The following is a 17,347-nucleotide window of genomic DNA, read 5'->3' as shown; positions in this document are numbered from 1 at the left end:
AGAATGCGGTAATATTTAAGTACTTCTGACAAAGCAATTAAGTAGATATTATTGCTTTTAGTAGAAATTGGCACAAAAAGTCAGTCGATACCTTTGTTTTTGTTGTTTTTATAGGATTTTGTCGTTTTCCGAATTTCGCTCTTATAGTGTAATTGCACCAAAACGCTGCAAAACGAGTTTTGCTGTAACGTCGTTCTAAGTAAATTTATTCTACAGCTGGGAAATGCGAAAGACATGCGGTCACCTGATTTTGAATATTGCATCTGTTCTTCTAAATATGGACAACTGTGTATCGCGTTTGGTTTAAAATGGCACCAATCACTCAAGCACGATAAACTGATGTACACAATGACGACGAAATGTGTGTTGCCCCAGAACTGTCGTATCAGCAGCTTAATCAGTCAACACTGCTCGCTTTGTGTAGCTACTAAAATTAGCAAGAGAATCATCTTCTTGCTCGTTGCGTTTTGGAGATTTACTTAAGCAAAAGGCAGATTTCAGCGTTGACTAAATATAATGAATTTGTCTTTTTAATGTACACAAAAATAACGTCGGTGCATTAATACGTTTGCCATTATTTCGCTTATAGGCTTCGCTCCAGCCTGTAAACTGAGACTTTCAGACAAGAATAAGTTGACAAATGTTAAACAAGCATAGCAAAATGTCCCAACCCCACCTACTGTTACCTTCTCTCAGGTCAGTGCAAAAGATTTTGCCGTTTTAAAATTTCACCCAGAAAAGAAAAACTGCGTGTTTTTGAAAATCTTTATTCGCAACATTAACAACTTTTCGGTTATAGTCAGCAAACGTAGCGCTACCGGAAGCGGTGACAAGGCAAATAAGTTCCTTCACTTTAATATTCCTCAGTATTTCTATTATGAAGCGATTAATTGAAATAAAATATAAGAAAAGGACACCGTTGAAAAATATACAATAAAAAATCAACAAAACCATATGAAAAAAAAATATATAACAATTAGTCTTTATTTGCACTTTTAATATCAGAATTAAAAAGAAAATGTTTCTCAGTATTAATGCTGAATTCCTTCTGGGGTGCATCCTGGGCCCAACTCTATTACTGGTCTAATGATCTTCCAAATCACATCCTTACATCATTCGTAGACACTTATACTGACGACACTACCATCTATGGTAGCACATCAAAGACTGTAAACGACCATGTTCTCTCTGATTCACTCTTCTCTGATTCTGAGCACGTGGTACAATCGGGAAAGAGGTGGCTGGTTACTTTTAATGCATCTAAAACCAAGCTTCTATCTTTATATTATCAACGCTCTGATCTTCGTCTGGTATCAATTGAAATGAATGGCTCTCGTCTTGGGGAGGCTTCATGTTTTGATAAGCTTCTGGGTTTGATCTTTACTCCTGATCTGAAATGGAACACATACATCAAATCCGTTGCCAAGGTCGTTGGAAAAAGATGGGATCCTTCTATCGATCCAGTAGATATCTCACTGTTGATGCAATTCTCTACCTATCTCTACCTATATAAGAACCAGGTACGTCCAGAAATGGAGTACTGTTGCCACATCTGGAAAACCTTATCCTGCCTTGGTAGAATTTAAAATCTTCGTTGCCTACTAGGAGATGCTATTTTCTCTTTCATGTAACATAACCACTCGAAAAACCTTAAATCTATCCTATTTTATAGAATCTAAATCATATGGATAACATTTTCTGCGGAAGACAATGGAAGTGATTCCAAATGTCCATATGCCCTTCTAATTTAAAGGTGCTATGATGACCTAAAGAGACAGAGAGATAGAGCGAGAGAGAGAGAGAGAGAGACAGAGAGAGGAGTGACGTTTGTAGCTGTAGTTGTAGATAGACGAGTTATTGCTGTGAGGGTTTAACGAGAGAATCAGGAATTTGAGCTCGGATAAAAACACACCATTAATACATGGCCAACAAACAGACAGACGTACAAAATGCTCATCTATCATACGGCGACAAAGATTGTTTCCTTGACTTTTTCAGTTGTGTCATTATCTGGCCATCTTGTCAGAAACATAGCCATGGGGAAATTGCGAACTCATCACAGATCCTGCCGATTTAGTTACATTCACACCTGTTCAATTCAGATAAAACCCATGACGAGACAAAAATCTCACAAGATACGATATATATATATATATATATATATATATGTATATATATATATATATATATATATATATATATATATATATATATATATATATTGGCAGGAAGTCATTATTCAAACATGTCTGATTGAACACGACAGAGTTATTATTTTTTTCCGATTTTTCTGGATATCTTTTCCATTCGCCGAGCGGTCTTTTTAATTTCAGCTGGTATGTTATATAAAATGGCGCCCAAAAGTTATTGTTCGGTCATATTATTCTCAAACGCTTTCTATCGGTGCATCCGATTGTTATCAGGAGCGATTGTTGTTGTTATCGTTTTCTTTTTCGTTTCCTTTAAAGCTTGGTGCATTTATCATATATATATATATATATATATATATATATATATATATATACACATATATATTTAGCAGCAAACTCACCAGAAGAAATAGCAACAATCATTCAATCAAAAGGAAATAAAATGCGTTTGGACTTGATCAGAAACCGAAAATTGTAAAAGAAGTTGTAATTACCTTATATTTTGCTTACATTACGCCATTTTGAATTTAGAAATAAAGTTACTAGAACCTACATGTTTGATATAATAATTAAGTGATTGATTTTGTGCTACGAAACAGATACTATCAAGAATTATAAGTGTCAACTGAATTAAAGGAATAAATTGTAAGATGATCAACATCATGAAATTTGGAATATAGACCTTTGTCATTCATTCAATATATGATGTGTAATTATATTGAGCCCTTTATATAAGGATCGGTACATATCATTAGGAAATATAAGTGTTGATTCCTTTGTAAAAAAAAAAAAGAATGAAAGAATATTTATATATATATATATATATATATATATATATATATATATATATATATATATATAACACACCTAATTTTCATGAGTGTAGGAGATTTATAGATGATCTTATATGCATAAACGATAATGATGAATTCGAAAAATAAACATCTTATATATCCAAAGGAGTTAGAATTGAATTGTGAACATAGACGACAACAGGCTACATTTATGGATTTAGATATAAAAATGGAGGATGGGATTTTTCTTTATAAGAGACTCTTTTCTCTTTGAAATAGTTCGTATGCCGCATAAAGATAGTATCTGTCCTGTTTTTTATGCTTTATGGAACCATTATGTTAGAGTTTTTGAGCATAGCTCGCGTTACTTTAAAATTAATAGATTTTATACCCCCAGTTTCTAGCTTAGTAATAAGGATGATAAAACGAGGTGGGGATAAAACTAAAATATCTAAACAGTTAAAGCACTTGTTTATCATCCGGATGCCTTTGAATCGTATAAAATTAACCAATATATATTAATAAAGGAAATTCAAAACTATATTAGTAATGTATGAAATGTATTATATGATATAAAATAAAATAAATTTTAAAAAAGTATATTCATTATTTATAAATACCATTTAACCTTTTTTACTAATCATAGAAGGGGGGGGGATAAGTAGTCAAATCGATTAATCCTAATCTTATAAATACAAGACTGGTAAATAAAAAAATATTCATCCATTTTGCATTTAGAAACAGATGAATCTCACAGGTAAGGAATTCATTTTTATAACATGAATAGTTTAGCCAAATTAATGAAGAATATGAAACTAGATCTAATATCTGTAACGTGTTTTCTTCTAAGATTAAGGGAGGCGGTGTTTGATCAACACTGCTGGTGAAGCATGATTTAATATACTGTTTTTTTTTCTTTTTTTTTTACACAGAGATCACCACTTATCAAGGCCCGGAAGCCACTCAGGGATAAGGGTTATTGCAAGTACATTACGTTAGTGAGGAGATTTGATGAAGTGTTTACTTAAGGGGGCGGTTCATTAGGAATTTGTTAACATTAGACTTGAATTAGACATTTATCCCCGAAACAGTGTTTCATGGTAATTAACTGATGATCCCTTAAATTAACATTAGTACTATAGTGAATTCAAGAGAGCAAGTTGGTGCTGTGATTGCAGGTTATTAAATGACTTTCTGACTAAATAGTTTTCTAACGAATGATAAAACATAAAAATTAAATAGGTTTTTTGTATAGTTTAAAGGTTAAAACTTCCAAGACTATATATATATATATATATATATATATATATATATATATATATATATATAATTTTAGGTTAATATTTTGGGATGTAATAATACCAGAGGGTGTGGGTGGTAGGATGGCTTAAGGGTTTACCCGAGCGAGTTAGGAAGAGGAAAGTTTTTCCATGTACTTTAGTGTAGGTGCTTGTTTTAGTGGTTGTATGGCCAGGATGTTAACGGATTAAAAATTGGTTATCGCTAGACCTCGCATCCCTAACATGTTACCAAGCACTTTCTCTCTACTTCTGACGAGAAGCATTAGACTTCGAAATACCTAGGTATAAACAGTTTACTTATCCTATTGATGCAATCTCCTTACTGATTAAACGATTAAATTTATATACATTTATATATATATATATATATATATATATATATATATATATATATATATATATATATATATATAAAGAGAGAGAGAGAGAGAGAGAGAGAGAGAGGGGGTAGAACGACAATATAAAAATTAAATAAAATAACTAAATAAATAAATAAAATAAAAAAGAGAGAAGATAACGAACGACCATATAGAAATATATTTACCAAAATACTTGAAAAAACTTTCCTCTTCCTAACTCCCCCGTGTAAACCCCTAAGCCATCCTACCACCCCACATCCTCAGGCATTATTACATCCCAAAATATTTATTATAAAAGATAATAACATACTACAAGCATAAAATTATTAGTATATGGACATGCTACTTTAATGTTCGTAGTATGTTATCCTTCTATCCTCATTTTTAATAAATAGGATCTCCCGATCACCGAAGAGGCAATGTAAAATAAAATAAAATGAATGATTTCGTTTTTGGGTTTTACATGAAACTAAAATATACCTTCCCGTTCTTCTGCCTAAGGAAGTATCTGTTCTGTTTAAGGATGCTATAATGATATCGAGGGGTTGCCGTTTGCACCGGGCGAGCATGCAATAGAAATATGTAACAGACTTCTATAAGATTATTCGAGATAAACCGTAATAATCAGATATATTCTGACTCTACATTATAACCAGATTACTTAGATAAATACTTGAAATTCGGTATATAGGCATTTCAGACACGTGGAAAATTTTTCATCAGTTTTCGTCCGGAAAAAAAGGATTTCTAATGGGTCAAAAATGAAAAATTAGTACATTAGAGCGTTCGGATTTTTCTGTTTACGAACTGTTTCACGATTACGCATGCGTGAATGGTTCACATTACAGATTTCTTATGTCAAGTAAAAGTCGGTTTGAAAACAAATTTTTTTAAAAAATGTGTCCTGCTGTCCGAATGGTAATCGTACGTGTCTCACTGCCTTTAGGTTTTGGTTTCGATATCAGCTCGAGTATTTCATTTTTACTTACAAGAAATCAACTGTTTATAAAAACATAATACTTGCATGCACGTGTCTCAGTTTCTTTCTATTTATTTATTTATTTATTTTTATTTTTTTGCTTCATTTATTTTTGAAAGAATTTAATTTACATTTAATCCCTACGCATTTCTGTTTCTAATAAAGAATTCTGTGCTAATTAAAATATAATATTTATGCGTAATTTACGACTTAGCAACATCGGGCGACCTACTAGTGTTATGTAAAAAAATTGAGTGTACACTGTGTTGTTAATCGAAATAGTTTCCTAGGTAAACGAAAAAATTCTGCCTAGTCATTGACGTAAATAGTTTCCTAGGCAAATAAAAAAAAATCTTCCAAGTCATTGACGTAAAAACAAAATTATATTTAATTTATAAACAGTTTCTTCTTTAATTACTCATGTCATAAAATATAAACTTCTCTCAGTCAAAAATTCTCTTAGTGATATTTGAATCAGCAGGTGTAACTATGTAGGAGACGTGTTTTTTTCTGCACCGTTTGATCACCAGTAAAATAATAACATTCAATGACATTTTGTTTCTTTTCGGGCAATAAATAGTAATATGTTATTCTTCATAATATTATATACTAGCAGTATTGGTGTACCGGCGTTGCCCGGTGGAAGTATGCCCTCCACACCACCTGTAAAAAAGGAAACAATTAAACTATGGTTGTTAGTGGGAGCCACTGCCAGTCCAGTAAAATGAATGTGCCGTGCCGAAGTAACAACGTTAGTATTTATAAATTCATTCTTAATATGGGGGTTTGATTATGTGCTGTGATTAGTCTGTGCTTTAACCTAACGTGTCGACATTGTGTCACGAGGAAAAGAAACGACCAAAAAACACTGCTGACAATTATTCCTACAGCCGTTAAATTAATGTTGCAGAATTAAAATTGTTGACAGAAAAAAAAGTTCCTGAAGCGTGCACGGTGACAAGCAAGTATGCAAGACAGCAACAACAATATAACCAAAAGAGTTTTGGGATGTGTTCTAGTGCTTCTGTATATATCTTTCAATAGTCTAAAGGACGATCTCCTTCCGGCGACAAAGAAGCTCTTATATCTGGTTTTACTATACGCAGACAGCAACATCTTCTGACTATCACAAAATAAATATTCACACCTCCTGGCTCTCCTTTCAATCGTCATTCTTGCATGCTCTGTCCCGCCTTCTCTTTTATTTTTATTGCATTCTATCAGAATTCCAACCAATTTTCATTTTTGTTTTTTCACGTTTATCGTAATATAGTATTATTTCATTTTTGTTTTTCAAATTTATCGTAATATAGTACTATACGAAAAGAACAATAACTACTTCTGGCTATGCAATCGCCAGACAGCAACATCGCTATACTATACGAAGACAGCAACAACTTTTGGTTATACTGTGCGCAGACAGCAACATCTAACTATACTATTCACAGACAGTAACATCGTCTAGCTATATCACACGCAGAGAACAAAATATTCATTTCGTTATACCATCGTCAGACAGTAACATCTGGCTATACTATACGCAGACAGTAATATCTTCTTGTGATCATAGTATCGTCCCGTTGTAATGTAGTTGGCTTATAATTAATCTTGAGAAATATAGTGTATAACCCATCACATTTCTTTAAATATTTAAGTATATCTCTTCATGGGACAACACTGAAAAAATAATTTTTTTTACACAATGAAAAGTAGTCTCGCTGCAGCATATATAACTGAATTAATTTATTTTCCCCTCAAAATAACTCAAAATATAGCCACTAAAAGCTAAATCCCTGCCAACAAAAGTGAGTACACCCCTTACGAAAAGTTATCAATATTAATTTACAACATGTCACGCCTCAATATTTTTTATGGCCACCATCATTATCCAAAACTGCCTTTACTCTTCTGGACATGGAATTTACCAGAGCTTCACATGTAGCCACTGGAATGCTCTTACACTCTTCGATTACGACGCTGCGGAACTGGCGGATATTAGACACTTCTGCTTGAGGATACCCCAAAGATGTTCTATTGGGTTCAAGTCTTGAGATATGCTTGGCCAGTCCATCGCCTTTACCCTCAGCCTCTTCAGTAAAGCAGTGGCTGTCTTGGATGTTTATTTTGGGTCATTGTCATGCTGACACACTGCTCTACGACCCAGTTTCTTGAGGGAGGGGATCATACTCTGTTGCAGTATTTGCCAATACATGTTGGAGTTCATGTTTCCCTCAATGAATTGTAACTCTCCAATACATGCAACACTCATGTAACTCCAGACCATGACATTCCCACCACCATGCTTGACTGTAGGCACGGCACACTTATCTTTAGACTCCTCAAATTGGTGTGCATGGCTGTCACCCCAGAAGGAAGCCTCTTTTGAAGATAATACACGACAGGGCTCGCAAACAGTTTGCTGAACACATGTCAACAAAGCCCATAGATTACTGGAACCATGTCCTATGGTCTGATGAGACTCCACAACGATAAATACAAAGTGTTCCACTTCATAAACGTTGATGCATTTTTTAAAGAAATTATTAACACCGCTTATCAAGACTAAAAGCAATTCGAGGGTGAGAGTTATTTTCAGTTGACTGATGAAACAGTACTCTAAGGTAGGTGATCTTATGAAACGTGTTTATTTCTTCATTATAGATAAAATGAAACAAAACCAACTTATTATCTTTCTATCTAATTTACATACGTGTTCTCGCCCTGTCGGCGGGGCTACGAATTCGTCGACTGGAAACCCAGGCAGAGGAAGAATCACATCTTAAAAGCAAGTTCGCCTGTTTTTGTTGCAGGTAGCGACTCGTGATGTCGTAGGGCTGGATTGTAGTCCTTACTTTAGATAGTCACGTGGTTGGGGCGGACTAGTATGTATAATATAATGTGTTATAACATAATGTGTTATAATATAATGTGTTAATCAATATAATGTTATTCAATCTGATTCTTCATAAAAAAATGAAACCTTACATATCTTTTTTTATTCTTATTCTTACTTTTTCTCTCCAAATAGCATCTACTAGAAGCGGTAACGGAGGTAAAACAAAGATTAGAAAGTAATGCTTTCAAGAAAGTATTGTTTTTCTTGAAGCGTTTTTTTGAGTGATGTTTTTAGGGTTAAACTAACAATTGCTCAAGTCAATTCACCACACTGCAGTCAAAACTTCTAACTTCAAAACTCGACACCCGGTTGTCAAAAATCCCAACTCGAAAACTTGGAACTCTTTCATCTTGACTTGCATATGTAGCACACGCCTTCTTCCAACTCGTTTTCCTCGTCGCTTCACGTCCATTTATATCCACCTGTCTCAGTATACATAGAGTCCATTATAAACGGTGCCGCTCACGTGACCGTCAACAAAATAAACAATAAAACTGTAGAGAAAATCGTAACTTATTATATATTATATATTATTATATATTATATATTATATTGATGGACTATGTGGTACATCAGAAACGGCGCCGCTCATGTGACCGTCAACCATAAAACCAACTAGGTGTCGCCATTTTAGCCTTTCTTTCTTTTTTATTGTACGACATATCCTTTGAAGCATGCTCACATGCTAACCAAGTAAGTTACGATTTTCTCTACAGTTTTCTATGAGTAATACCTTCGTCTCTCAGTAAAATACACTTCAAGAGACAATGTTTACCCTTTCACTATGAAATTATCATCTAAGAGCAATGCATTCTGAGAGCAATGTATTCTAATCTTGATGAGGGGCAACGCCGGAAAAATCGGAGTTGTACAAAACCAGATGTAAATCAGATTGCTGGCGATGACGTCGATCCTACATTCCGATCGAAAAGTCGATATCATGAAACAATGAGAGAAATGTTTAACTTTAGATTGTTATTGGTAAAAGTACAAAACATAATACAATAGAAGAAGAATATCAACATATCTGAACAGTAATTCCAACCAATTGAATTTTAAATATAAATGAATCGGAAAAGTCTGAGTCGCACATCACTGTTCGTTCTACACAGCTCTGAACGCTTCTTTCTTAGAACTGTCCGCCTGTGGAACACTGTTCTGCTGGCTTGCTTATTAACCGACTACGATATCGTTGCCTTCAAGTTCGTTAAAGTTTGACAATATTCACACTACACAGTTCTGAACGCTTCTTCTCGCTACCCCCACCCAGAAACCTGCTTTTATAGTGCCCAGGCACACCTCAAAATCGCGTGAGACGCGATTTTTCGAGAACTGCTCGAGATCGTAGACATTAAAAGATCACGGTCGCCATCTTGGATTTTTTCGTTTTTCTTTCTCAGTCTTCACAACAGACATACCTGGGCACGTGTTTGCGGTAAATCTTCTCTATTTTCTTCACAATAAAATAAGTAAAAAAGACAATCAGAGAGAGAAGCCAACGACACACTTATGCTGTCGTTCGACCGAACACCACCCCAATACTGACCCGAACTATGATGCTTGTAAGATTCTCATCCGTAAAATAAATAAAACTTTGTTGATTTAACAAGTTGTTGTTGAATTATAGCATATTAGTGTACATTTTGTAAAAGTGCGTCTATAAAATATATAAAGGACAATATAATACTAAGAGCAATATATTTGTAAGGCAATGTATTTAGAAGTCAATGTATCCTGGTTATCTAAGAGCAGTATCTATCGGTATAAATACTTGCGTTACCTATGGAATTATATTTCACAACTTTATTGCAAATAACACAAAAGTAGCGGTATTGCTATGGGGTTTGAGGGATTGCCGTAGTATTTTCCCAGCTTGGGTATGGTTATTCGCAAAGAGTAATACGTTCAATAACAAATGCTTTCAATTAGTAACGTTTTCAAAGAGCAATGTTTTATAAAAGAACAATGTGTTCTAAGAACAATACATTTTAGAAGAAATGTATTTTAGGGGAATGAATAGAAATAATAATCCTACCTGTAGGATCATATTTGACAACTTTAAATAAGCCATAGATGGTTGTAATGCTGTAAACTAAACCGAACATTTTTACGAACACACTATCTAAATAAGTTTGAAGGCGAGAATCTCCCTAGATGTTCATAGAGACGTTAAGAAATCGTAGTGAGTGGTAGAATCACAATGGGGCAAGAGGATAGATAGATAGATAGAGAGAGAGAGAGAGAGAGACAGACAGACAGACAGACAGACAGACAGAGACAGAGACAGAGACAGAAAGAGACTGTTGTGGTAGGATCTACCTAATTAGCATACGTGGAGTGTCAAATATGGTTGGTACCGTAAAGACGGTAGACTCAACGAGAGACTCAGCGAGAGATTCAGGGAGACACTAGATCGAGAGTCGACGATCACCCAGCCGACACATTCTTCAGGGACGGCCTCCTCCTAACTATACACATGAACTCTATGTAAATATTGTATTGTTATATAGGGGTTTCATTGAGAGTTTTATTAAAAGATGAGTCTTAGAGAGAGATGCTTAGAAGGAGTCTTATTACATATGATGTTGTATCTTAGAGAGAGAGAGAGAGAGAGAGATTTTGTTGTAAGAGAGATTGTTCGTTTATAACTATTCCTATATTTTAAATGTTCATTACTTAGACGTGTAGATATGAAGAAAGCTCTTAGAATGATGAGATAGTGTTAAGACAGTCTTAGTGTAGATATGATGTAGATTCACATTGTGGATATGAGATGTCGAAACGTGTATGTAATGACATTTTATAACACAGACATATAATAAAAATACAATTTACCTTTTTGTAGAAATCACAAACACAAAGATGAGCTTCATCACAAAACACATGATGAATTTATTTCCTTACGACCGGTCGTGATTTCCTCATTAAGAATTCAAAGTTTTACATTTTAGTTTCTGAAGTGACGTCTCGCTTCAGACGTCCGCCTGTCTCTGAGTTTTCTCACTGACCGTCTCCCCTCACTGTCTCCCCGACCAACTAACTCTCACTCCCTATATTGAGAAATCCATGCATCCCGGCCACGTGAGCAAAATTCACGTGTTTCAACATGCGCAACTTTGCACGTTTCCGACATTGATTTCCCAATAACCTATTTTTCTTGTGTTGTTTCCACAAAGGAATTCAACCTACATATCTAATTTATTTAACCCATATTTTATTATCCACATTCTTTTAACAATTGAATAGTTTATTTATTATTTATTTCATCCGAATTAACAATTTACTGGACATTCCATTTAAACCTATTGTTCTTTAAAACTTATGTCCAGGGTTCGATTTCTGCTTTCTCTTATTTTCATTTTAACTAATCTCTCTATTTTTATACTTACATAAACAGGGGACAGCCCTTATCATGTAACAGTATATACTTTCTTGCTTTCAATATATCTGTTCTACTTTGCTTTTGTGTTGTAGTTATTCATTCCATGTGTTCAGTTGAGCTTCAAGAGAGAGAGAGAGAGAGAGAGAAAGAGAGAGAGAGAGTGATTGCCTAATTCAGTAAATTATAAATTACGGCTGATTGCAACGACATTCTCTATAAATCAATCAAACGCCAGAAATAATTTGACACGTATTAAGTGCTATTAAAGCATTTACAGTGCACTGGTAATTTTTTCAAAAACTGCAAATTTAAGCTAAATTTAATGTAACTGTTTGAACAACCTATACCCTATATGATTGGCCTTTTATTCCTCCATAATTTTACATGTTCATATTTGAGTTTTAATTGAAATATTCTAGTGTTCACGTCAAATTAAAAAAAAATAACTTCAAATTGAAAAGGGAAAAAGAAAGTTCGCAGCAACAAATTCGCTTAAAACCAGCTTAAATTATCCCTCCTTGATCAATTTAAAATATCCACTAGCAGGCAACAAAGCATCTCTAATCGTAATTGTTGTTGTTCCAGGTAATACAACGTAACATTTAGTCCATATGACACGACTTTCTTTAGTGATCGTCAGGAGCTCATTAACCTCCGCCTTTCTGGTTTATCCAATCGAGAAATCGACCGCAGATTGAAATGTGATGAGAAAACAGTACGAAAGATCGCAAAAGCACCAAAACACCAAAACACCGACAGTGTTCGTGATGCCCCTAAATCTACAATGCTATCAAGATACGCAGCCTGAGAAACAGATGTGGAATGGCTCCTCAAATGCAACAACAGTGCAATCTTGTTAAAAAGTGCTCTCTTTCTACTGTTTAGAACAGATTAAAGGAATTTAATTTGCGAGGATATGTTGCAAGACGCTAGCCAATGACTGGACTTCGCCAGATGCAATGAAGATCCTGACTCTTCATATTGATCAAAAGTGCTTTTTAGCGACGAAAGAATGGAAGAGCATGATATTCCGTGTTTGGATTGGCCTGCACAATCTCCAGATCTCAATCCTATCGAAAACGTATGGCATTACATCAAGTAATAGCTACGAAATAATAAAACTTCAAATTTGGAAGAACTTTGGACAAAGATTAAAGAAAAGTGGGATGCCCATTTCCCAGGAGTATTGCTGCAGCCTAATTTAAGGAATTCCCAAACGATTGCAGACTGTCACATTGCAGAAGGGTTATTCTACTGAATAGTAACTAGTTTATGGTGTTCCTGATGTGCTTGTGTTGCATTAATGTCCTAGTTATATTTAAATAACAATTTTCCATTGTGCGGACTTTCTTTTTAACTCCTCAATTTTAAGTTATTTTTTTAAACTGACGTGAATGCTAAAATATTTCAATTAAAAGTCAAATATGAACAGGTAAAAATTATAGAAGAATAAAAGGCCAATCAAATGAGGTATAGTTTTTTTAAACAGTTACATTAAATTTAGCGTAAATTTGCAGTTTTTGAAAAAAATATAAGGGCATACTTTCTTTTTGCCGCCTGTGTAGATAAAAGACTTATAGAAATAAACGTTGATTGACTCATAGTATAATAAAGTTTGTGATCAGACAATGAAAAAGGGAGAAAGACAGATGGAGGAAATCAATTAAAAAACAAGTAAAAATAAATTGAAAGACAAACGAAAAACAAAAAAAAGAAAGAAAGAAATTATCAAAAAATAAAAAAAAATCATTAATCACGTACTATAGATGTTGTCGAGTAGGCAAAGAATTTAGTATTAGATGTTGTCGAGGGGCAAAGAATTTAGTATTTAGACATTACATTCTCTTAATGCCAGAAATGACAATGCTTGGGAATTCTTATTCTAAGAGAATCTGGAATCTGATTTCTGTCAATTCGTAGACCATCAAATCTTGCAGACGCAAAGAAAATATCTTAACATCCCGTAACCTGGCATATTTTAGCTCTTCCATTCAATTATCATTCTCGTGTGACCCGTCACGCTTTCTGTTTTCCCCCCGTTTCGTCTCTCTCTACGTTTCTGTCTCCATCTCTCTCTCTTTCTCCCTCCCTCTTTCTCTCTCTCTATTTCCTTCTTTGATCGTTGAATCGTTCATTATTTCCCTCGCTCGATTTCACTCACTCACTTTTCTGAAATATTCTCACTGGCTTTTCTGTTTTTCCATATAAATCTCATCATATATATATATATATATATATATATATATATATATATATATATATATATATATATATATATATATATATATATATATATATATATATATACTAGCATTTCAGGCCGGCGTTGCTCGGGTGTTTGGATGTGTATGTAGAGCAAAAAAAAAAGTGGTAGTAGGAAGGCAGGCTCGAACCCGTACCGCGAAGGAGGAAAAGAACGGGAAAAACTCTGACGTCTTTGCTGTTACGACCACTGCCAAAGCGGAAGTGACTTATGTTTAAATTAAGGCTAGACAATCGAAAGGAGAGGATGACTTTCAAAAATATCGGCAGAAAAAGCCCCCCCCCTCCCTGTAAAATAGCTCCAGTTGAAGGTGAAGATTTTAATGTTTTAGCCAATTTTTCGATATTTGTCGTCTGAGAGGTCGAACTTTAAAACGATACTGATCTTGGTAAAATCTGTCGCCTCTGTCGAAATTTTAGGCAGACATGTATACATACATACATATATATTGGTAACTAAAAGTGTTTGACCCAAACTGATTAAAAAGCTTGCCCTATCTCTAAATACCCTTTATGTAAAATTTCAAATGTTTAGACCAGAAATTGTCTGAGTAATTTGGTAGAGACCGCAGAGCTATTTTTCTTTTTAACTTTGACTCCTATTATCCCCCTTACCATCTATTGTTTTGGGCTCAGATGAAGTTATTAAGTTAGATCCATGTCCAAGGAACCTATATCTAAAATTTCAAGTGTTTAGACCCAAAATTGTCGGAGGAGTTTGGTAGAGTTCTCGAAGGTCAAATCATATATATATATATTTGAAGACAGACTGTTTGGCTGTATCACAGCTCTTCAGTGCAGCTAAGCAAGCATTGTTTCTCAACTTTTTTCCGGGGAGACAGACATGAACATACGCTTAAGAGAGTTCGTCATTGGCAACCAATTATAGATTTTATTTGAATTTGAATCTGACGGTACTGCTGTTGTTATGATCTTTGGTAACGCATGTATCGATAAATATTGCGCTCTTATTTCTAAATTTTCCTTGATAATTGCGCACCGTGCTGGGGGTTTCTCCCCCTAACGTTACAAGACTATTTCGTATCTCGCACGATTTATCTACGGACGCGATTTACCTTTAACCCAAATCCGAACCATTTATCTGTCGCAGACATCGTAACAGGTACCCGGAGGGAAGAGAAGTAAATTTTATTACTTTTTTTTTAATTTCACGTTAGCATTTCGTATATCGACGACAGTGTTCAATAAATCTAAGCTAGGAAATTATAATTTTACTTTAATTTGGAGGCTTGTTATTATTTCCCCTGAATCGTCCATCCGTAAAGGGAGCTTTTAAATAATATATATTTTTTATTATCCACCGTGTTCAATTTTTCGCTCTGTCTCCCTCTGCTCTACGTCTTTGTTCCGCTTCTTTTTCACTCCTTCTTTAATTAGTACTCTCTATCTGTCGCTTTCTCTCTTTTTCTTTTTCTCTTTCTTTCTCTCTCTCTCTCTTTCTCTCTCTTGATTACTAGTTTTCTCACTTTCTCTTTTTTTCATTCTCACTTTGTCTTTCGTCCTCCTCTTCTCTAAATAATCTTATCTTTCCTCTAACCCCCATTCTTCCCTATACAACCTTTCTCTATCAACTCTCTAGCACTCTATTACTATCAGCATCTCTACCCCTCGTCAAATGTCTTCTACATCATCACAGTTCTCTAGAAATCTTCATCCTTTAACTAACCTTACCTATCCGCTACTTCGAACCACCCCCGAACTCAACCATCCCACCCACACCCGTTCTAAAAATCCTCAGATTGTTTGCTAGCCCTTTTCGCTTCGATGCACTCGCCCCCAAATGCTGGCTACCATGTCATCTGCTGTCATGTCTAATAGCAAAATTCATTATTTATTATTATTATTTACGAAAACCCCCTATTTCGTGTTTTACTGGGACAATCAATCATTTCATCGCTGACATTATCTTTCTGTAGATACATCTTCGTATTTCCTTTGCGAGGCTTCGTCTGTTGGGCGATTACTAATGTTACACATATCATTTCAGACGGTGACAGTTTGTTTGTCACGATAAAGTCTGAAATAACATGTTTGTTCGTCTGACACGTTTGAGTGTTTAACAGCATTGCTATCGGTCCGTCACACTTGAGTTAAAAATACAATTTTCGTGGCTCTGTCAAACTTAAGTTTAAAATATATGTTGACCTATGGTGCGTAATTTTGAAAAGTATCGCTCTTTTATCATGCTTACGTTTAAAATAACATTTTTGTTAATCTCTCAACCTTAAGTTTGAAATGGAATATTTATCGGTCAGTAATGGTTATGTTTAAAACGCCCATATTCGTTGCTTCGTGCTTAAATTTGAAATAAAATTTTCTTTTATCTATCATGCTTAAGTTTGAAATTTAAAAAAAAAAACTTTGTTTATCATACTTGTTTGAAATAGCATTTTTGTCTGTAAGTCACGTTTAAATTTTAAATTGTATTTTCGTCTGTCTGTGACACTTTAGTTTAAAATACCATTTCCGAATGTCATGCGAAATTTGAAGAAATATTTTTTTCCTCTCTGTCACGCCTACGTTTGAAATGATATTTTCGCCGTCTGTCACGCTTGCATTTATAAATAGCATTTCAATCTGTCTGTCACGTTTAAATTTTAAATCGAATTTTTGTCTGTCCGTCACACTTAAGTTTGCAATATCAGTTTGTAAGTCACGTTTAAATTTAAGTTGGAAATGACTTTTATTCTTTCTGTCAATATAGTCGTCTGTCTGTCTCGCTTAAGATTTAATAGCATTGTCATCACTAAACGCATAGATTGAATGGACGCAACTTGTAAACGACCCTGTATTGACTAAAAGTCTTTGCTTTTTTCTGATTGTAATAGATTACGTTGTCAGTCCCTCCTATTTCGAGTGACGCTTTTTTTAGCGCTTTCAAACGCGATTTCGTTCCCCATATTTTGTACTGTCAACACCAACCGCTTTTAATCTAATCAACATTTTTTCGTCACTGTTTTTGTTATAAAACTTTGTCATGGTGGCAAGCCTAAATGAACATCTCATTACAAACTGATAATTATGAATGTATGAATGGATGATTCAATCAATTGATCATAATAAAGTACTCCTAGATGCAAAACACATTTATGTATAAGAGAGAGAAACAGATAAGACAAGTCTCCAAAATTGCATAATTACATATTTAAGCTAACAGAAACAGAAGCGAAACTGAAAAAGATATTGGTTATGTGATCCGCCTA

This window comes from Euprymna scolopes, chromosome 14 (genome assembly GCF_053919585.1).
Source record: "Euprymna scolopes isolate OS-2025 chromosome 14, ASM5391958v1, whole genome shotgun sequence".
Lineage (NCBI taxonomy): Eukaryota > Metazoa > Mollusca > Cephalopoda > Sepiida > Sepiolidae > Euprymna > Euprymna scolopes.
The sequence above is the reverse complement of the archived record's forward strand: the minus strand, read 5'-3'. Positions refer to the sequence as shown.